Source organism: Pithys albifrons, chromosome 11 (assembly GCF_047495875.1).
Source record: "Pithys albifrons albifrons isolate INPA30051 chromosome 11, PitAlb_v1, whole genome shotgun sequence".
Lineage (NCBI taxonomy): Eukaryota > Metazoa > Chordata > Aves > Passeriformes > Thamnophilidae > Pithys > Pithys albifrons.
The window spans coordinates 26,620,144-26,641,813 of record NC_092468.1 but is presented as its reverse complement, the minus strand read 5'-3'; the positions used below and the strand labels follow the sequence as shown (position 1 = coordinate 26,641,813).

Sequence of the window (21,670 nt, the reverse complement as noted above, 5' to 3'; positions counted from 1 at the left end):
CAGCAAAAAAGATGAGCATTTTCCATAAAAGAAATTATTTTCTCCCACACCCTTTTGTAGAAGCTGCTGTGGATGCTGGTTGGTCTCTACCCACGGGGTGGGCTGCCAGGGTCCAAGCACAAAGGGATGGTGGACACTGCCTTGGTTTTAGCATCTGACTCCAGATCTGCCTTCTGGCTTTCTCTGATGCTGCCATTGCAATCACGGGGCCCTGGCTGGAGTTAATTGAATTAAATGGGACACTTGCCAGGGACACCAGTTATCTCCTGCAGTCATTAGCACAAGAGTGGTGTAAGGATTAGCTCTTGTTTGCTGTCTCAGGTGTTAGTGGCAATATAGAACTGACAAGTTAAGGTCTTGTCAGCCAGCAGCACGTTCTGGAAGATACTGCAGCTTCTCTGGCTGATAATACACATATCAGTGTTTTAAAATGCAAGTATTCCTCATTGAAGTAATTTTATTTTCTTCCTCACTTGGAATAGTTTGAGTTTCATTTCTTCTCTCTTTTCAGGTGATAACCTTGCCCTGCAATTTCAGGGTCTCAGCAAACCTCTGAGACAGATGTACTCATCCTTGTGGGTGTCAGTGCTTCCCAAACCTCGCTCTGCAGCCCTTGGAGGCTGCTGTGCCAGCCCTGGGAGTGTGGCCACCGTGTGGGTGAGTGATGTGGCAGTCGCTGCTCCTGGGCATTGCTGGGGTCACATGAACTGCAGTGAGGGAGGAAGGAGGTGGGCTTTTGGATTCTGAAGGGTATTGCTCTGGTAAATAAAAAACAGATTTAGCTACTGCAGGAAAGTGTGGGGATTTGCTGTTTGGTGTTTTGGATGAGAAGTTCTGGTCCTGAAGGTCCATACAATTACTAAGGAAGCAATGGGTATGTGCCCATGTCCCTTCTGTGGCAGTGCCCACGTCCCATGTCCCACCAAAAGTGGTGCCTGCTTTTGGTGGGCCACCTGGAAGTGAAGTCCTGCTGTGTCCTGGGGCTGGGGAGCACCAAGGAACAAGCAGAACTAATGATGAAATGCTTCATGCCCTGCTGAGCTTGGACACCTACCCTGCCTGGGGTGTGCGGGGCAGGGATTGGGGCTGCTGTGCAGGGGGTGGGAAGTGCCTGGGGAGCAGAGCAGTGTCCCTGTGGCCACAGCAGCCTCTGGAACTGCTGGGTGTCACCACATGAGGTCTCTGGGTGACTCTCAGGTCCTGCCAGAACCAGAGGAGCTGTGGCTGATCCGTGCCGGGCCGTGCCCACAGTGGGTGGGAGTAGCCAGGGCAACTCCACAGCAAACCTCAGGCTTGGCTTCCTCATGGATTCGTTCTCCCATCACCCACTGGTTACAGCCTGGCTCTGTGATGGCCCCTCCATGCTCTGGGGGCTGGGATAGGCCCTTTGCTTGGGGGAATCGTTTTAAATTCTCTTTGAGGGGCCTTAAAATTGCTGAACTTTCAAATGAAATACTTGTGATGGAATATTTGTTGTTGAACTCAGCATGAAATGTAGAACAAAGCCTAAATCCAGGGATGCTCTGGATGTCAGTGCAAATGCTGACAGCATTTTTAAGATTTACTGTGCTTTAGTGGTGAATGCTTAAAATTATTCTGGTGTTTTGTGTCCTCAGCTATTTCTTGCTCTACCCTGCCAGGACCAGTGCCAGCATCGAGGCACAGCTGTTCATATCTCCTATACTTTGCAGTAGTATCAAGAAATGTAAATATACAGGATTTGGACAAATCCAAAACCCCACAAAATGCCTTTTGTATTATTTGAAAAAATCACATTAGTGTTTCTCCCATGTAAAATATCCACAAGTTTTGCTGCTTCCAAAGACAAATGCATTCCAAGTGGTCACTGCAGTAACTAGTAAATAGAATTATAACTGCTACTGACAGGAAAAAAGCTCTAATGGTATAATACAAAAAATAGCCTTCATTAGTATCAAAATGAGGCAGATGTGAAACATGCTGGTATTTCATCAGGGGTAGCACTTAAGTAGTTCTTGGCTTGCAGAAAGGTATCACAGAAGGTTTGGGTCAGAGTAAGTCAGAGTTAAATCAGTAAGTCAGAGATAACCATCTTTTTGGAATTTCACAGACAGGCTAATCAGAGCTGAGAAGTACAGCCCAGAGTAATGAGAGCCTTCAAAGGGTGCTCTTTGTCCCGGGCCCTTCAGTGTCCTGAGGGGACGCTGAAACGTGAGCTTTGGTGCTAAGGGAAAAGCAGGAATGTTCAGCTGGGGGTGTCAGAGGAGGGGCACATGCCCCTCCACCCCCTCGGCGTGACAGGCACAGACCAGCAGCCAGAGGCTCCAGGTTTGGCAGGACAGAAGTATCCCACAAAGGGACTCATTTCCCAGCTCCAGTGCTTGTTTTGCCCGGGGAGCACAGCTCAGGGGTGGCTCCTGATCCTGTCACACCAAGCTGCTCATGTTGGTGGATTCTTTTCTTAGAGGAGGTGTCAGATTGTCCAGCCAGCTGAAGGAAACCAGTTGGCAGGAGAGTGACTTAACTCAGTAAGCAGAATTTTAAAAACACTGTGGTTCTTTGTTTAACAGCCAGATTCTGCAAAATTAGCTCCAGCTCTGAAACAATTTCTCTCCCCACCCTCCCTGTTCTATCCCCTTCCATCCCGCACGTCTCTACCTCCCCTGCAGGGACCATGTCAAGGCTCCTGTGCCCAAGGCCAGGTGGAGCATCCTGGTGCCCCGTCCTCCTGCCCACTGTGTGCTCCCTCTCAGAGAGTCCCTTCCTTCCAGGAGGGACAGTCTGAAATGATGTCCCTGTGGGAATGTGAGACTTGTGTGGACAGTGGCAGAGGTTAATCTCTCTGTGGACAGATGGACACGGCTGGGCAGGCAGGACCCACCTCCCCAGCACCCTGCAGACCTTACCCAGGGGAGTTTTGGAAAGAGATAAGTCACCATGAACAAAGAGCTTTGGCCACTTGTCACTGTCACACTTGAGCACTGGGGACCTTTAAGTCCAGTGGAAGTTTAAAATACTCTGGACCTGCAAACACCATTGCAAGGAAAGAGAAACTCTCTGTGCTGTAGCCCTAAACCTGCTCTGCTGCTGCTCCTTGCTCCCAGGAAAGTGCCTTTTCCCTGATTTTCTTTCTGGTCTCTTTTTTGCCTTTTCCTGTCTGTTGAGATGGATGAGGACAGGAGTTGACTGCCTGCACTGCTGCCTGTCGCTGGCAGGGGCAGGGCAGCTCTGCCACTGCTCAGAGGTGCTGCTCAACCTTTCCTCCCTGCCTTTGCAGAGTGCTGTTCCCTTGTGCACTGACCAGGGTCAAGTCTGGGCATTTCACATCACCACCAGCCCCGAGGCTTTTTTCCAAAGATATTTCTTCCCTTCCCCTCGCCTGTGCTCCTTTCCACATCTCTCCAGCTTTAAGAAAAGCATCCCTGATGCTTAGTGGGCACCTCCCCAGGGGGGAACATCACTTTGATCTGTGTTACATGACACCACATGGTTTGCTCCCAGCATGTGCTGCGAGGAGAGGGCTTCGATCCCAGCCGCCCAGCCACGAACCTCCCAGCGATCTCCCTCTGCTGGCTTCCCTTCCCGTGGCATGTGGCACACACCAGCTGTGCCAACACCATTCCCTGCGGGACTCCTGCAGGGCTGGCAGCTCCCTCAGCCCTCAGTGACCACAAGTGCTGTCAGAGGAGTGTGCAGGGCAGTGCCAGGGAGGGTGGGCAGCCCTGCAGCCCCCCACATGCCCCCTGGGAGGGGGGTGGCTCTGTCCCGAGCCTGGTAACTGGGCTGCTGTGCTTGGCTCTGTCACCCACAAAGCTGTTGCTTTCTTTTCCAAACATACCTTCATAACCTCAAAAAGCACAGATATGACTGCAATTCTAGGCAAAATTGCACTACAAATGTTATCCCTTTCCTTCTTTTCTACCTTCTGCTGTTTGATTTATTATTTCCTTTCGTTTTCAGGTCTGCTGTTTTCTGGTTGGAGTGTTTTTTATAGAGTGTATTATAAGGAAACCCACACGTGGGGAAAGGAAGAAGGAATTAAATGGAAAACAAACCACAGGCCCAGCCATTAATCCTTCTGGGGAAGGCACGGCCTTGGCTTCATTCTTCAGCATCCAGACCCACTGTGGGATATGCCAGGTGAAAGTGGACAGCAGGGTACTAAAGCAAGGAGGGAGCAAATATTAATATGGGGACTTGATGGGCTAAATACAGACAATTCTGCCCCTCTCCAGTGACTTCAGAAATGGGGGGATTCTGCAGCCAGTGTGATTTGGCCAATACCCAAACTATGATGCAGCTAGAAAGTGTGGCATTCTCAGGCACAGCTGTCATATTATACTAAGCCTGTTACTTCCCTTTAATCCTAATTAATACTCTCTCTTTCCACTCTGAGCCAGGTTCTCTGGTCAGCCATCGTTCTGGGGGGTCTGCTGCTGCTCTCCCACTGGAACCTGTTCCTTTGTGCTCTTTCCAGGAGGAGCAGACAATGTCATGAGCTAAACACTGATATTAAAGAGGACTCCTGGCGTCTGCCCCAAGTGGAGAAATCAATCTGTCATTCATTAAAGATATCCATGCTGGTACAGGGAACAACATGTGTGTGCCAGATGGTGCCAGTTCCGGATTTCCAGAGGGAGCAGGAGAGGTCCATCCATCCCTGCTACATGCAGACCCCTGCCCTGCCAGAGCCACCCCAGCCCTGGGGTCCCCCAAGGGACTCATCTCCTGCAGCCTGGTAGAGATGCCCCTGGACCCCTCCCTGCTGGGGCTGCATTGCAACCCCAAACTGCCAAGGAAAGTACAAATCGATGTGTCTTGTGGGAGGGAGGGAAGGATGTGGGCTGAGATCTGGTGTCTCAAAACCATGTTCTTTAGACAGTGCTGGTCCAGACTGTCTTATTCCCAGAATTTCTCACATTATGTGATTTCCTTCAGTTTGCAACTACATACAGTAGTCAGAAGTTATTACACGTAGCTGACTTTGAAGGACAGTGTCTGTAACAAATGCCATATAGATGTTCTAGAAATGTTGTTATACCCTGTATTTTATAGCTTTAGACTGCAATTAACGGGGACAAACAACGTGCTTGTAGTCTGAGAATACTGGACTGGTTTAGTCTGTGGTTTTTTCTAATTATAGAATTTCATATTTACTGAAAAAGATCTCCATGTGCAGGTTTTGAGGTATTTCATTCCAAATACAAGATATGTGCAGTTGGAGTGGATCTTGACTTGCACTGAGGAACCAAAGCAGGCACAAAGGGAAGCAAGTAAAACGTGTCAGACAGTGGGTCTTTAACCATGCAGAAAGGAGCAGCACATCAGAAAGTGTCATTATTGCCTCTGCTCCTCTGTGGTTGCTGCAGGGGACCCAGAGGCAGCCCCGAGGATTGGTGCGAGGCTCATGGGCTGCCATGCTGGAGGAGTGGCAGGAGGACGAGGGGGACAGTCCCATGTCCCAGTCCACCCCGTGGGGATGGAGCCTGCAGGGGTTTGCATCCAGCTGGGAGGCAGGGCACAGTGGGCAGCGGTGCTGAGTGCTGGGCAGGCGGTGCTGGCAGTGGGCACAGAGCGGGCTCTGCTGGGGCAGCTCTGGGGACTGGCACTGGTGCACTTGCTTTGCACGACAGCCTCTTTCTCAAACAGATTTGTCACTTTTTATGTTTTCCTTGGTTAAAGCTCCAGCTGCTGCTGCCTCCTTACCCCTCCCTGCATGTGTGTCAGGCCCCGGCTGCTGCCATGGCTGGGGTTGTGCTGTGGCTGTTGCCACAGCCTGGGAATGCTCCAGGAGCAAAGCTGGGCAGTGTCTGGAGCAGCAGGAAGGAATCTGGGATTGGGAACTCACCACACTTATTGACTGGTCTTACATTCCCAAGAGGACAAAAAAGGGCCTTGTTTGCCAGGTTTGCAGTTCAAAAAAGCTTGTGCTTTAATGAATGTACAGCCTAAGGGGCATTGTTCTGTTCTCCATTCTAGGCTGGGCTTCAGAAAACAAGACCACTTTATGAAATTTAAATCTCTCCTAAAACAGAAATTTTATCTCTAGAAGTCCCTCTGTGATTCCATTCTTAGTATAAACCAAATTTATTTACTTCTGTAGTTGAAATTGCATTATTAAAGAACATAAAGTTTATTTAATGTTGTTTGATGTTGTCTAGTTTTGAATGAAAGTTGGGATTATGTGACCATCTTGTGGCCATAATATTTGTCAGTTCATTAAAATTAGTATTTTCGTTTCTTGTTTATTATCACAAAGTTTATTAGTTTTTTAGGAGTAATACCCAAATTTGAGATGCCAGAAGGGAAAGCTGCAGCTCATCTGGAATACTCTGCATAGGAGAGACACACCAGGAGCAACCACGGGCAGGCAGGTTCACCAGCACTGCAGTGAGCTGTCTGTCTGTGCCTGTCTGTGTGTCTCATGATTTTCAGGTTGTTTTTCATATCCTGATGCAAGTGAAAAGACAGTCCTTTTTTGGAAAAGAGCAGAATCTACTGAGCACTGTGTTTGGGAACCTGAGCTGTTCCTGGGCCAAGGGTGAGCAATACAAAACTTGCACAAGCAGGTGACATGTGGCGTTGGGCGTCGTGGAAAAAAACCATGAAAGGAATCAAGCAGAGATCTGGGGCGGGTGCTCCATGGGGACGAGGAGTTGGAGACTTGTACAAAGCCACCTTGTTCTTTGCCCAGTGCCAGTGGGCTTCAGTTCATGGAGAAAGTAGCTGGAAAAATTACACAGAAATATTTGACCTTCCAAAAGGCCTCTAAGACACAATTACCTGACGTTCACTGAAGTGGTTCACATGGTTCCCAGTCTAAATGATTTTCTAGGTTTGCTCATGTGTGAAAAGGGGTCTGATTATATGGAGAAGGGCAATGAAGGAAAGAAACTTCAGGAAGGAGAGAAATACGTCAGGGAATTTTACTGGTTGTATTTGCTTCAAGGGAAGGGAAGGGCAAACAGATGCAACCAACTCAAAGTAGCTTTGTGACTTTGACTGTCACAAGAAAGAAACAAATGAGACCTCTGAGGTATTGACAGCACTCAACAGAACCTGTTCCATGGACTTAGGCAGGGAATGTAGGATCCAGCATAGTTCACTTTCTTAGCCAGATGACAAATGCTTTTTTTTACCTCTGTACAACAGAAGTGTAACAACCCCCTTTTTCCCAGTGCCCTTCCCTCTGCCCTGGGTTGCCTGGCACAGGACATCCCTTGCCTGTACAGCCAGCAGTGCTCACCCTGGGGGCTGGATGTGCCCCTGCTGTGGAGTTTCACCTCCAACCCCAAACCAAAGTGAGCGAGTTATCTGAGGCTGCAATCTCCAGTGGGCTTTAGGCAAAATACTTTTCTAAGGAAATTAATTCCACGGTTGGCACAAAAGTGCCTCTACCGTGCAGTTTTCCAGTGGCAAGTGTGCCCAGGCACACACAGCAGCCTGGTTTCAGTAGGTCAGTGTTCTCCATGTTGCCCTCCTGCCCTGACCCCCAGGGCACAGAGACCACTGCCCTCGTGGGAGAGCAGCACTCAAAAACCCAGAGCCTTCTGGGGCCACAGACTGGTCTGCTCAGCTCCCCACAGAGACTGTGCCAGGTCTCTGCCTCCCTGCTGCCTGTGCCATCTGATCCCGAAGGAGTGGCACGAGGGCACACAACTGCACTCCCCACTTCTTAAGGTGCTGTGCTGAGGAGCTGAACCATGGCAGAGACTGGAATATGTGAGAGGTTTCTCCCGAAGCCCATGTTTAAGTCTCCATGGCCCTGTTGGGGAATGGGCTGCATTCACTACAGCTTTGGCTTTTAGCTCTAACTTGCAATTCATCAGTCTGGGAGGAAGAATGGAAGAAATATTGTGAGAGCAAATTCCATGTACGTCTCTGCCACCTGCTAATGGTGTGTGTGAGCTGCTGCAAAGATAACATCACTGTGGAGAAAACTGTGCTGTCTGAAAATGAGATGTGTGTTCCAAATGACCCGATAGCTCAACACCTGCTGGGGCTGGGGCTGGGCTTTGCTCACTGACACTCTCACAGACACAGTCAGTGTGATGGCCTTGTTGGAATCCCAGAAATAAATTATTTAGGGTGGGCAGAAGGACAGAAGCTGAAAAACTTCTATTCATGTCCATCCCTGAATCAGGCATTGCTACATCTACCTCCAGCCTGATTCCCATGGGTAAGGACAAGGGAGGCTGATGGGTGGGAACAACTGTCAAAGTGCCCAGTGAAGCTGCTGGTCTGAAAACTGACATAATGGGAGAGTAGATGTGTTGGCAGCTCTTTGAAAGTAAACATCCACTGACAGCAGGATCACACAAATCTTTGAGGCATTCAGCAGCAAAATCCCTGTGGCTTTTCCCCCTAGTGTTGCCCAGAGTTGCTCAATGAGGGAGTTCATGGTGTTTTGTGTGAACCCAGAGGTAATTGTGAGCAGCTATTTAAATAACCCTAATTATGTTTAGAGAAGTTCAGTCCCTGAAAGCAGCCAGAATCTGTGAGTAAACATAATTGCCACAGGTGACCACCTGATCTACACATATGGACCTAAGAAAAGCCACTCTGCTAAGTTTAAATACCTCAAAGTAAAGCTGAGCAGACACCAGACGCCAGCACAGCCGTGCCTGCCCTGCCCAAGCTGCCCAAAGCAGCAGTGCAGGGGGCTCGGGGGGACTGTGGCTCGGGCACTGCGGCACCGCGGCGGCCACAGCACGGTCAGCCGGCCCGTGGGGTGTCCCTGAGGGACCAGGGCCTGAAAATACCAGCATTTAAATACCCCCTGCACAGAGAAGGGTGAAGGGACTGGGCCCCCTGAACGGGGGATGGAGAAACTCAGGGGATTATCTTGCTTAATCCTTGGGCAAATATGCTCAGTGTCTGCTGAGTCCCACCTGTGCCAGCACTGCCAGCCTGGCGCTCCCGGTGCACAGGGGGCTGCCAGCCTGGCTGTGGCCCTGGGCAGGCAGAACTTATAAAAGAGAAAGCCTGTAACACAGAGGACAAATGTGAAGCATTGAGCATATTCAGCCCTTCAGCACGAGGGTTGAAGAGTTCAGGGCGACAGCTGAGACAGAGCTGGGCCTGGCGATGTGCCCCTGGCCCTCCCTGCTCTGCCAGCCCCCTCCTCCTGCAGCAGTGCCCAGCTCCTCACCCCACCATGAACCACGTCTGGCTTCAGCACAACTTAACTGCACAGAGTTACTATATCTTACGACATGGAAATGGGGCAGAAATAAACTCTGTGCCTTTCTGTATTAAGCTGGTGGTTCTCTGAACAGCAAGAAAAGATGTCTTAATGTACATGGTGGTCAGTCACATTTCTTCCTCCTTTTGCTCACTGATTGCTTTCAGCACTCCTCATGCATGGCCACAGGAGGAGGGGAGCACTCAGGGTGCCTGTTCCTGCTGGCAGTGCAGAAGACACTGATGGGGAATTGCCACCTCCACTGCAACTCCTCTGGGCAGGTGAGGGGCTCCTGGCACTGCCCTGTTCAAGACAGAGCCCTGTGTACAGAGAGGACAGTCCCAGGGGGACTGTCACATCAGAGACCTTTGTGTTAGACAGAGCTGAGGCATGCAGGATACCCCAACACAGGGACACTGCTGGAAGTGCAGGATACCCCAACACAGGGACACTGCTGGAAGTGCAGGCAGAAGACCCTCGTGCTCAGTCACTGCCCAAACAAGGACACTCATCAGCAGGCCTGTCCTGATGCTGTTCCCAAGCCCAGAGCTCCGTGGCCAGAGTTAGCACATGGCATGGATCTGCCTTGTGCCTGTTTACACAGGCACTCACACCATGGGCATCCAGGATCCCTCAGAGCAGCACCTCTAAATATCCACAGCCAACACCACATCCCTCCCTCACAGAAGTGTTTTGGAACACTTGTCCAGACTGTCAGCAACAAGTGACAATTATCAGAAAGGTGCAGCAAGCAAAATTAGAAAAAAGCTAGCCAGGGTGGAAGGGCCCCAGACTACCTGAACCTCCAGCTGTGGGTCACAGCTTTGTCATGCTCTTAACAGTAATACAGACCCAGCTACATTGCTGCAGACAGAAGGCCTGGAGACTGGATATGCTCCAATGGCTGTGCACTTACAGGGTGGGTCTTAGAGGAACAACTGTAAAGATGGGAAAGAGCTGGATCTCTCTAACGTGCTTCTTCCCTCTTTATGCACAGTTTGAACCCAAAGCAGAGACGTGTTTTGCTGTCTGATCTTCCCTGGGTCCCTGCTGGAGATCAGTCTCTTATCTCTTCCCGGGCTTCTCTGTAATTACAGAGGCTGCAGCCAGTAACTGGGATACAGGATTGCTGCAACACTAAATTCACTTAGAACTTCATTGAAATACATGGAATTGTTGATTTGCTTCATTCCCACATCACAAAGCTAAGTCTCTCTGATTTGTGAACAAAAGAGATGAGAGCAGCATATTTTACAAGAATGGTGAGCAAGCATCTTTAGTTAGATGAAGATGGGAAGTCTTGTGGTCAGACACCCACTTAGGAGACACAGAACTTGGATTGTTTCCAGTACTGAACACATTTTTTATATTATCTTTGAGCCCTGTCCAGTGAAGCCTCAAATGAAGGGCAGGATGGCTGTGCAAAGCATTATAAGGTCTTTGAAATTAATAGCAAGGCAGGCCCATATCTGCTGCTGCCATGGGAGGTTCAGAATCGCTGCTGCTGAACAGCATTTCCATGCTAGGAACCTGCACCAGCTGCTGTGGCCACAGATCAGTCCATCAGCTGATCCCATGGCATGTGCTGGGGACTCCTACAGCTCTTGGACTCCTTCACCTCTGCATTACCAGGATTTCTTCAGCAAAGTCATTCCCAGCTCACACATACCTGCCACACCTTCCAGCACACGCCTCTGCATTCCTTGCCCTGCTCTTCATGGACTCAGCTCTCGGAGCTCACACTCACTGTCTGATTCACAAGGGATCAAGGAGTTGTGTGAAGGGCTGGCAAGTTGTGGGCATGGCAGATTTAGCCATGTTCTTGCAAGAACAAATTCAGGGCAAATTATCCATCACCTAACCATACTTTTGGGAAGCTTTCTACAACTTGCATAAAATAAAAAACTGCTGAAATACCCAATGTGTAGTGACAGCTTCTGGACCTCGGTACACACAGAGCCCCAGTGCTGTCCATCACTTGATGCACTTTAATCTGTTCTCTGACCTGTAACTGGAGCTCATAAGGTTTCTCCCAGCCTCTGCTCAGTTCGTGTTAAATAAGACAGCTACACTTCAGGTGTTGTACAAAAGCTTCATTTAGGAGCCCTGCCCAGGAAGAGGGATGGAAACACACAGGACTCAGAGGCTGTTTGGGCAGAGAAGCTCCTGTTGTCAATGTGAAGATATGCAGGTCAGGGCCTTCCTGAGGGAAGGATGGCCTAGTGGTGGGAAGGGGCTTTTCTCTGGAACTGATCCCAACCCACACCTGATTTGAGGGTGTGAATTGCTTCAGGTGGGTCCCTGCAATGCTGCTTTGATTTAGGAGACTGACACATCTTGAGAGGTGATACTGCTCCTGACTGCAGCTGAAACTCTTCTGACCACACACCAGTGTAAGGCCTCCCCTCTGTCTCAGTTTCATTTTCTACTCTGAGCTCTGCAGTCTTACACCCCTGCTGTCCTGCCATACACAAACCTGCACTTCAAAAGTTGTCAGTCTGTAGCCATCACAAAAGTCCCTCCTTCTGATATTTTTTGCTAGCATCACTTCTCAGAACACAGGCTTTAACAAAGGGAACATGTTCCCCACTGATGTGCCAGACAAGAGTTCATGGCTTTGTCTTGCTGAAAATTAAGTCTTGATTATTCATGCAGTTCCCAATGAGTCACTCCACACCCTTGAATTATTTCTGACAGATGTGAAATGCCTTTTGCTGAATTCCCATTCCAAAGAGCCTTTTGCATGACTGGTTTATCAGTGAATGGGAGCAGACTCATGACTTTCAGTGCTTCATCATCATGGCATGTGTAATCCTGAACATGATGACGAGGGAAACCAGACCCATCTCTTTTTTGCCACAGGGTCAGAGCCTCCAAAGTCTTCCAGCAGCCACACAAGAGGTGTCCATGCAGGGCAGGTGTGTGCACAGGGAAACCTGGTTTACTCCATGGATCTCAAAAATGGATCAGCTGAGGGCATATGAATTTACCCCCAGGGATGATACAGAGACTGAAGATCCAAAGGCCTATTTCTGTTGCTGTTCACTTTTCTGCCTTCTCTTTGCTGCCAAGAGTGTGCCTGGCCCTGGCTGCACACCCAGCCCTGGTGCAGGGCACACATGGCCCCAGTGGCTGTGCCAGACCAGACCTGCCCTGCAGCAGGGGATGCTCAGCTCCCTGCCCTCAGCCCCCCGTGCTGCCCTGACCTCCTGCAAGCTGGCAGTGCTCTCTGCTGTCACCCCAGGCAGGGGCAGTACCCATCTCTCACGCCCTCAGGAACACACCAGAACTTCCTTAGACAGAGTGGCTGTTTCCCAAAGGCTCCAAGGGCCCTCCTGTAATGAGGGATCCTCGGGGTGCCCTGAGCACCTTTTCTTTTCTCCTACAAAGAAAAGATCTTTCAGAGGACCTTCCCTGAACAGGATCCTCCTCCAAAGCGAGGAGGCAGCTGCACTGAGGACACCGCGGGGCTCCCGAGAGCTCCACGCTCCAGCTCTCGAGGGCACCACGGCCAGGACCGTGCCCAGGGAGACTCACCTGCGAGCTCTGGGACAAGGAGAATGCTGCAGGGCTTGGTCTGGCCACACACAGTTGCTCTCCTGTACATACCAAGCATGTGGCTCACAGGAACACTGCGGCTTCTGACCACAGGGAGCTCTGGGCAGCTGAGCTCGCCCCGGGAGCGCCGGCATCAGTCCCTGCTGGCACCTGCAGGGAAAGGGGCCAGGCAGCTCCCACTGCCAGCTGCATTCCAGGGGCGTCCCCAGCCAGGCCACACCTGCCTCCACGTGAGGATGGAGACATTACCCCTCCAGCAGGAGGTTATGGGAGATTTTGGGCTGGAATTCCACATTTTTCTCCTGCGGAAGTCTCTGCCACTGCAAAACAAAACAACAGCACACAAAGCCAGTTAAGCCTTTTTAGTGATTCCAAAATCCACTATTCCTCTGGCTAATTAAAAAACCACCAAACATGCATTAGACCTTACAAACGTGATTTTTTTTTGGAATGGTAAAACTCCCCCCTTCTTTTTATCTGCAGATGGTGATGCCTTTTTGGTTCAATAATTAATCATTTTTGTGTCAGGTTTGATTTGTTTTAGGGATTTAAATTGCATGTCTTGCTCAAGGAAATCTGTGAGATACAAATCTGGGCACCTGTGAAAGACTTCAAAATTCATGCACATGACTAAATATATGTTTTTAAACACATATTTTACTGCCTTAAAGGCATCTACACAAGATGTCCGTGGAGACTGATGTGCCATTGCTCCATCTTGTCAGCAGAACCACTGGATTCTGGCAGCTGAATAGAGGCCATTAATTAAAACTGCCAGGTTTTGTCAGACCTTTGTCATGCTCCTGAGATAATTCAGCCTTATGCATTTCAAGCAGCTTTAGCAGGAACATGACCAAACCTTTCAATTTCCCCCCTAAATTCTGTGGCTCTCTTTCGAAGAAACAGGATTTATTCCTGCAGCAATAACCCTTTGCCTTTTGGAGGGGCCCTGGGGGGTAACTTGGTTCTGGATTGAGCAGTGTCAGGGTTTTGTGCCAACTCCTCAACAGCAGCTGTGCAAAGGTTCTGGCATTGACTCCCCACCCTCGTGATGGTTACAGGGGATAATGCCACAAGTTTTGCAGGAATAAAGAGCTTTTTTCTCACTTTTCTAAGGAGGTTCTGTGCTAGAATAAGCAAACAATAATAGGACCTGAATTCATGTCCCTCTGCTCCCACAGGTATCCTCCCCAGAGCTGGTAACTGTTCCTGGGGACACGGAACCCTCAGCCAGTCATTCTTACAGGAGAACTGTTAGTTTTGCATGTAACTATAATCTATTTTTTTATTTTGATGTACATACAAATTTACTCTTTGTAGCACAACCATGAACCCTTTGGAATGCACGTGATGCAGATGCAGTGATCAACTCTTTGAGGCATATTGAGAAAGTTTTGTTTGATTTACATGTTTGTAGTTGTCTCAGGCCAGCCAACCTGAGCTGCAACAGGGTACAGAGAAGGCTGGTTTCAGGTAAGGGAGTACGTGCAGTTTGCACACTGGTGAGGCTGTTGACTGCAGCCTTCCGTGTGGAAGTCACAGCAGTAATGAATACATTCCAAAGGGAAATAATGTGGGCTTTCCATGTGGGCTCCCAGGCCTGCAAGGAGGCAGCTATGGAGGCAGGTAACTGGTGTTTCAGACAGTCCAGAGGATTTTCCCACAGCTCACCTGGGTTCAGGTGATGGGCTGTAGAGACTCTGGCGCCCATCACACTTTATTGTCTGAGGCACTGTCTGCAGAAACTCATGCAGTGGCCAAGTCCCTTCCCATGGGCCTGCCCAGGGAATGAGGGGCTCTCTCCTATAAGGGCCAGCCTACCTGAGGAATTTGCTGTTATTCTTCATGAAATGGTGGCATCTCCTGGGACCATTTGCCATTAGTTTCTGCACAGCACAATGCAGTGCAAGGGATAAGCATAATGCTGAATTACAAGGTGGTGTGAGTAAGAGGGTCTGGCAATGTCTGCAGATACATGAGGTCAGTGGGTTTACATTCCTTCAGGTCAGAGAACAGAACAAGCGTGATCTTATCCCTGTGCCAGCTCCTCCACATTACAGAGTCACCACAAGGCGTGACGACACGTCATTCCTGCTCTGGGAGGATGGGGCTGAGGGCTTGTCTGGGAGAGCTGACTGGAGGGGACAAACAGGCACAATCTCCAGGTAAGAATGCAGAGGAGAGCAGGCACACTGCTTTTCCCACACCATGAAGCAGCCAAGCTCACAGTATGTGAGCCAAAAACACGTAAGTGCTCCCCAGTGAAACCAGACCATGTTTGTGAGGGACTGCAAGATCTCAGTGCCCAGCCTCTTTTGGGGTCTGTCCAGCTTGGGACCAGCAGAGGTATTTTGCTTCAAAGTGATGGATCTGACATGGTGTCCAGCCCTGATGGTCAGTGAGGGAGAGAACAGCCTAACAGAGGAATTGCATTTTCCCTCTCCTCACTTGTTATTCTGTGTGGTCATGTGTAAATCCTTAAATTCAACACTTTTAATTATTTTTATAATCCTTAATGATGTCATTCTGAATATTACTGCTATCCTTATAAATACACAATCCCCTTTCTGTAGAGATTTTAGCTACCCAGCTAACAGGCCCTGTGACTATGAAATCAGTACAGTAAATTCATCAACAGAACTGAAAATAAAACCAAGCTTTGGATGAAAGTGACAGCTTATACCCCTAAGGCTTGTAAATTTAGGCAGGTCCAAGGTATAAATAAATGTCGCCAAAATGAGAATCATTCTGAAAGGTTTCATATGTTTGTCAGAGAGAACAAGACAATTTTAAAGGCATACATTTGTGTGCAAAACACAGTTATGGTTTCAAAGGCGTGTCCTGGGTTAAGGAAACACATGTTGTATCATACAGAGGTTTCTGTTAAGGGTGGAATTGCTCCAAATTGGTAAGGGCAAAACATACATTTAAATGTTATTTATTTGGCAATATCCAAAGGATCAGATTCCATCTTGCACACCTTTGCTCACTGTAACTACTTGTTTTTGGTATTGATGTCCAGACCCAAACACCCACAAATTACTTCAGCTATTGAGTAACAAACAAAGAAGTCCATTTCTGAAGACCTACTTGGATAACACAATTATTCTTTCCAATGCAAAAAAAATTTGAATAGGGCTCTGGGAATTAACAACACAAAAATAATGATGATGGTGATGATTTTAAAATGTTTCCCAAACAAGGAACAAAGGAAGTCTTGAGAGAGGTTTTGTGGTGAACTTGAGAAGTCTTTCCACAGTTTTTAATTTGGAGTATTAGTTGTTTCATGATCTCCAGCGCTTACTTGGCACCTGCTGTGGGTGTTGGAGAGCCCATGCACAGCCCTTGGACCCTGAATGGGGGGCACTGTCATCCTGAGCCTGCCTGTGCTGCTGTTCTGTAACTGCAGATCCCAAACAATGAACAATGCTGGACAGTCATCAGCCTGATTTCAAAACTGGAGTAACTGTGATGTCGTGAGATGAGGAAACTCACTTGATACCATTGAGCTAATTAGTGTTCATACAAGGATTAGACATATTTCCTCATTCCTGGTGTAACCCACTGCACAAGAATACTAAACCCACCTCCTATGGCCATTCCCTGTGCTTCAACAGACCTGGGCACTGAAGGACTAGGCATTAAATCATCTTCACCTTTCACAGGTCTTTTTTAAAAGAAATTCTGTTATGGGAGAAAAGAGGCTTCAGCAGCTGCAGGAAAGAGCCCTCACAGTGCACTCTTCACCATGTAGTTCCCCTCACAGGTCAGCCTCTCCATCCCCTCACTGTCCTCCTGAAGAACCCTGAGTCCTCCCAAGTGTTAAGGCCTGCAGTGACATTGCCATGAATCAGATTATGATTATTTTAATCATTGAAAGCTTTTGTTAGTACATGAACCAGCATGCTGTCCAGAGATACTCCTTACAGAGCAGAACACCACTGTGCCATACAGTACCCAGCTCTGTCTGCCCTGGGTTTGTAGATCCCTGAATGTCTTAATTTGCCATGAGCTATTCCCTATAAATGTAACCTCCAGATAAAGGAAGGATTGTCCTGCAGTCATGATCTGACCACAAGCACCCTGTCATAAAGCTTTCCCTTTTACAGATGAGTGAGCCAGTGCCAGCAGCCCCTACAGAGAAGTGTGCCCAGGTGGAATGAGGGCCAGCAGGCACTGGCAGGGTGCAGGTTTAATTTTAGTATTTCAGCAAGATGAGGCTGAAAAGCATTAAGTCTAACGATTTACAAAGAGCAAACAGGGTTACAGGGTTCCTGCCTGCACACAACTGCCCATGAGCCATGGAAGGAAGAAATTCACGGGCCACATTCTACAGGGAAAGGCCATATGGACTTCTCAGTTCCACAGAATGCAGGTCCCTGCCAGCTTCCTGTCCCACCCCACAGTCTGTCTTTGGGAGCACTGGTCAAACCAAAATTCCAGATCTACCAACTGGTTTTGGTGATGCTGATGTGACCCAAACACGTTCCCTGGAGTCAAACCCTGGCACTGTGTGGCAGAGAGCAGCCTTTGGCTTGCAGTCCTCCAGGTGCTGTCCCTGAGAGCTTTGGGGACCAGCAGCTCTGCAAGGCCACTGCAGCTCCGTGGCAGCCAGCAGCACTGACCATCCATGGAGAACCTCACCCTGGGAACCCAGCACGCTTCCCCCCAGTGCCATACACACAAAGGGGGAAGCAGGAACGAGAAAGCAAATGCGACACGCAAGATATAAACAGAAAGTGTGGGAGGGAACTGAAAGCATCTCTCTTCCCCTTGCACAATTTCAGCTCCAACTTTCCAAGTTTCTGCTCTGCATCACCTCTTAGACATGCAGAACAGGACCTTATTTCCCATCTGACATTTTCTCAGAGCCTGCATCCTCTCCTTCTGCAGACAGGCACTCCCAGCTCACACCATGTGCCCAGCTGGTTCTGCACTGGGTCACACATGCCAGCACTCAGTCAGCATCTCTACCAGTGACACCAGGGAAGGGCCACACAGCTGGCAGGCAAACACCCCCACCACAGAGTCTGAGACCTGGGGGACCTCTGCAGACCTTCCAGAACTGTGTTCCACCTCCTGTACAACACTGTGCCACATGCCAGTCAGGAAGAGGTCAGTACTGAGGTCACCTACAAGCTCTGCACTTTGTTACTGGCACCACACGAGAAGGAAAAAAATCAGCTCTGAGATAATTAGGTAGAAAAATGTCCTGAAACTTAAACACCCCACAGGATCTTTGATCTAGACAGTGGTCAATTCATAGTCAGATCTGTAATCCACGTGCCTCACTGAGGGGAAAAGGTGAGACACTAAGTGGCTTTTCTAAGGGCACAGTAATGCAACCGACAGGTCTAAAGCTGAAAGACCAGGAAAATCAAAATCCCTTTTCTTCTTTAACTGCTCTTCTCTTTGTATGACTGCATCATCTAAAAACTGTGTATGACTTAATACTGAATACATGCCAAAACCTCCTGTACTGGAGAGACCACAATAAAACTGCTTACAAGCTGAATTAGTCACAATGTCCACTGCTTGTGCTGCTGGAGTGAGTTTCCTGCAGCATGAGCACCAGCCAGGACAAACACAACTGTCTGTGAAGGGAAACCCACACCACTCGTGGTGTTCAATAACCAAACCTTGGCTGACTAATACTCCAGTGGAGCAGATGATTTTTTTTCTATTTTCAAACAATAGATAAAAATTGAAAACAAATGAAAAATAGAAGTCAAATTTGTGCTGACCTGGAACAGAGTTATTCAGGTGGTAAAACAACTCCAAAAGCATTTTAGAGCCATTCCCAGGGGACCCTTGCTTATTTCTGTGAGTTGAAATTGTCTCTAGAGAACAAGGGAGAAAAGGTGAACAAAAAGAGGTGAATAGTCAAATATAAGATTTACTAATGCAGAGCAAAATAGTCCATATACTTTCACAGAACAAATCTCCTTGGAGATATTGGATAAGATACTCTATAATAATTACCAAATATCTCATTTTGTCAGAGTGGCCCAGTCTCAAACAAATGCAGATTTTCTTCACGGGTTTGTGACCACAGTGTAGTCATTACAGGAACTCTTGTGGTTTGCTGCAGTTTGAGACTGTGATTCACCTCTGGATTTTCTCCTATTTTTCCAAACCATGTTTGATTTTAATATAAATGCACCTGGCACATTTTCCTAGTACCTGGCTGAGTACTAAAAGAACCAGTCCCACCAACCTGATGCCTGCAGCTCCAGGCAGATCAGTGATATTTAATTCCCTGTGCCATCCCCTGCAGAACCAAACCACAGCACAATGCCCCAGCTTGGGAATGGGGTGAGAATCCATGATCCCACTGCAGCTCCAGCAGGTTACCACACATGTGATGTTTGAATGCTCTGGTTGTTTGTCCATCTTAACTTCAGATCCAATTAGAAACTGCTTGAAAATTCTACAGCCTTTGTTCCCAGTCCAGGTTGAAGTTAAAACATGGGCAATGCCTGCACTGGACTGGCTTTTTAATGAAAGAAAACTCATGAACCTGTGCATCACAGAGTGGAAACAGCTTCCTCATGGCAACAGACATCACTCACACTTGGTAAGTGTTTGCTGACACTTCTTTCCCAACCAGATTTTGATGGGAATTCTGCTCAAACAAGGACTTCAAGACTGATCCCAGCATCTCGTGTATGCCTGCCAGTACTCATTTCAGTTTCTCAACTTTATACATTTTTAGGAGGGAGCAACACAACATCAAGTGTTATTTCCACATGATATTTGCCCTGTTCAGTAAATTTATTTGCAAATAAAGAAGTCACAGTGTGCTTCTAATTGTATCACTAACTAAAGAACCACCTAAGAGCTGCACTTTCTGATACTCAAGAACTACTTTTTTTGTAGTGTCAATAAATTTTTTTTCTAACCAAAACTTGTTTCCTTTTTATGGCTTTGTATGTCATGCTACAGCAAACAGCAACTTCCTCTCTGGAAAAGGAAGGACAGCAATTAATGTTGGTATGCATCAATACAGAATTGTTACTAATAAAATGGCCTAGCCCTAAACTTTGTTTACTACAGCATGGCAACCACTAAGGAAAAATATGCTCAGTGATGCAGGTTTGGCAAGCCAGAAACCCTGGGTTTTTTCCATGCTCTCAGCACGTTGCTATTTACTTTTTGCAGCCATTAATATAAGGTAAATTCTGTTGATATAAATAGGATATAGAATTAGCAGCTGTACCTGAGACTCACTGAATGATTAAATAAAACCTTGCCAAGCCAAAGGGGAAACAAGAGTTGCTTGTTAGAGTCAAGTGCAAGAAGATGTCTCTTTGTGCCCTGGAACAGCTTGGTCTGACACTAAGGAGCTCCAAAAGTGACTCCATACTTTTCTTACTGGGATGATGTCATGAGTGAGGAACAGGTAGTTCTTTATGACAAATACCTTCTCCATTCTCTTGTGTAAAGTATTTGCTGATGATCACAAAAGCCAGTGTCAAATGGATTCACATGTTCCTGTCTTGTGACACCAGCTACAAAAGAAAGCCAGTTACCACTCCTCCAACTAGGACTTAAAATGTAAATCTGTTTTAGAACACCTGTCAGGGGTAACGAGTGGCAGAACTGAGAGAGAACTAACTTAGGGTCCAGTTGTGGTAGCATAAAGGTGAAATCCTGGGTTTCTGTGGGATACTTTGTGACAATGCTGTGCCAGACATCACATGCCTGCCCTTTGATTGAGCTCCCCATGAGAGCCTGTGATGAGCTCTCCCCTGCACCTCCCAACCTAACTCTTGAGATCCACAACTACTTTTGCAGGAATGGCAAGAGCTGACAAAACCAGGGTTTTTCTGCATCACAAAGGAAGATCAGAGCAGCAGTAACAGCAGGGCAGGTGTGTCACAAAGAGTCAGACTCCTCCTGGCCCCCAAGGACAACCTACCTGGCCCCAGGTGCTCCAGAAGCCTTGGTGCTGCCCAGGCACTGCACCCCTTGTGCCAGAGCCAGCGCGGGCACACCCACCTCCCTCCTCTGACACCACTGCCCACCTGTGCCCCACCTGTGCCCCACCTGTGCCCCACCTGTGCCCCATCTGTCCTTGCAGGCCTCTCTGCACGTGCCACAGGGACATGTGCTCAGCTGCAGCACTGGGACAGGGACACAGGTGTCTGTCTGGGGGGCCAGATGGGCACTGCACAGGCCAGTGCCCCCCATGCTAACACTACCACAAGATTTCTCCTGGGATAAAGCCAAAGGCCAACTTCCCTGTTCCTGTGTGTGGTTTGTGTGCACTGCACAGCCCTCCTCCCCCCGGACCTGGCTGGTGCCATGCCATGTTTGCTGCAGAGCAATGCTAAAGCTGCACAGCCCAGCAATCAGCTCACTGCATGTGCTGTCAGATTCATTCAAACCTCCATGAGAGAGGGGCTGTGGTTGGAAAAACACCCAACAGCCCCCTTTACCTTCTTCCAGAGGGAGTCACTACATTCTGAGTAGTCCCCACAGAGATCACAGCTTCTCTTCTTGGAGACCACTCCACGTTGAGAGCCTTTAAAGACTTTCAGATGCCTCAATGAAATACAAGCCTCCAAAGAGAAAATCCCTGTGGTCTTCACTTGCAGAATTTACAAGCTCATTTTTATCCATACAGAATTACTTATTTATAGTGCAACAGAGGAAAAAATCCTCCTCCAAATGACAATGTTGAGTATATCACTGCTCTGCAATGCATTACTGAAATGTTCCCACACTGTTTAACACCTACAGGACAATTCCACTGATCAAACTCCTCATGCAGAATCTGTTACTTCATGTAGGAATCACCATCAGACAATCAAGACTCTCTGAAAAGTTCATTTAAATAGGCATCTAAATATTATTATGGAGTTGCAATGGTTTTAATGTCTACTCTGTAACTGCTCTCTCTTCTTAAAAGCAGACCATCTTTCCACCCTCTGCTTCCCTTACTCT

The 21,670-nt window shown here is 48.2% G+C and overlaps 1 protein-coding gene across 1 annotated transcript in view; it reads left to right on the top strand.

Moving 5' to 3' along the window:
* LOC139676758 (collagen alpha-1(I) chain-like) overlaps positions 1-6,115 on the top strand; it is a 43,525-nt gene extending 37,410 nt beyond the window's left edge. The window contains exons 9-10 of the mRNA XM_071566018.1: positions 512-657; positions 3,940-6,115. The gene's annotated coding sequence lies outside the window, so the exon portion shown is untranslated. The remainder of the gene's footprint in view (positions 1-511; positions 658-3,939) is intronic.
* The last annotated feature ends 15,555 nt before the right edge of the window (positions 6,116-21,670 follow it).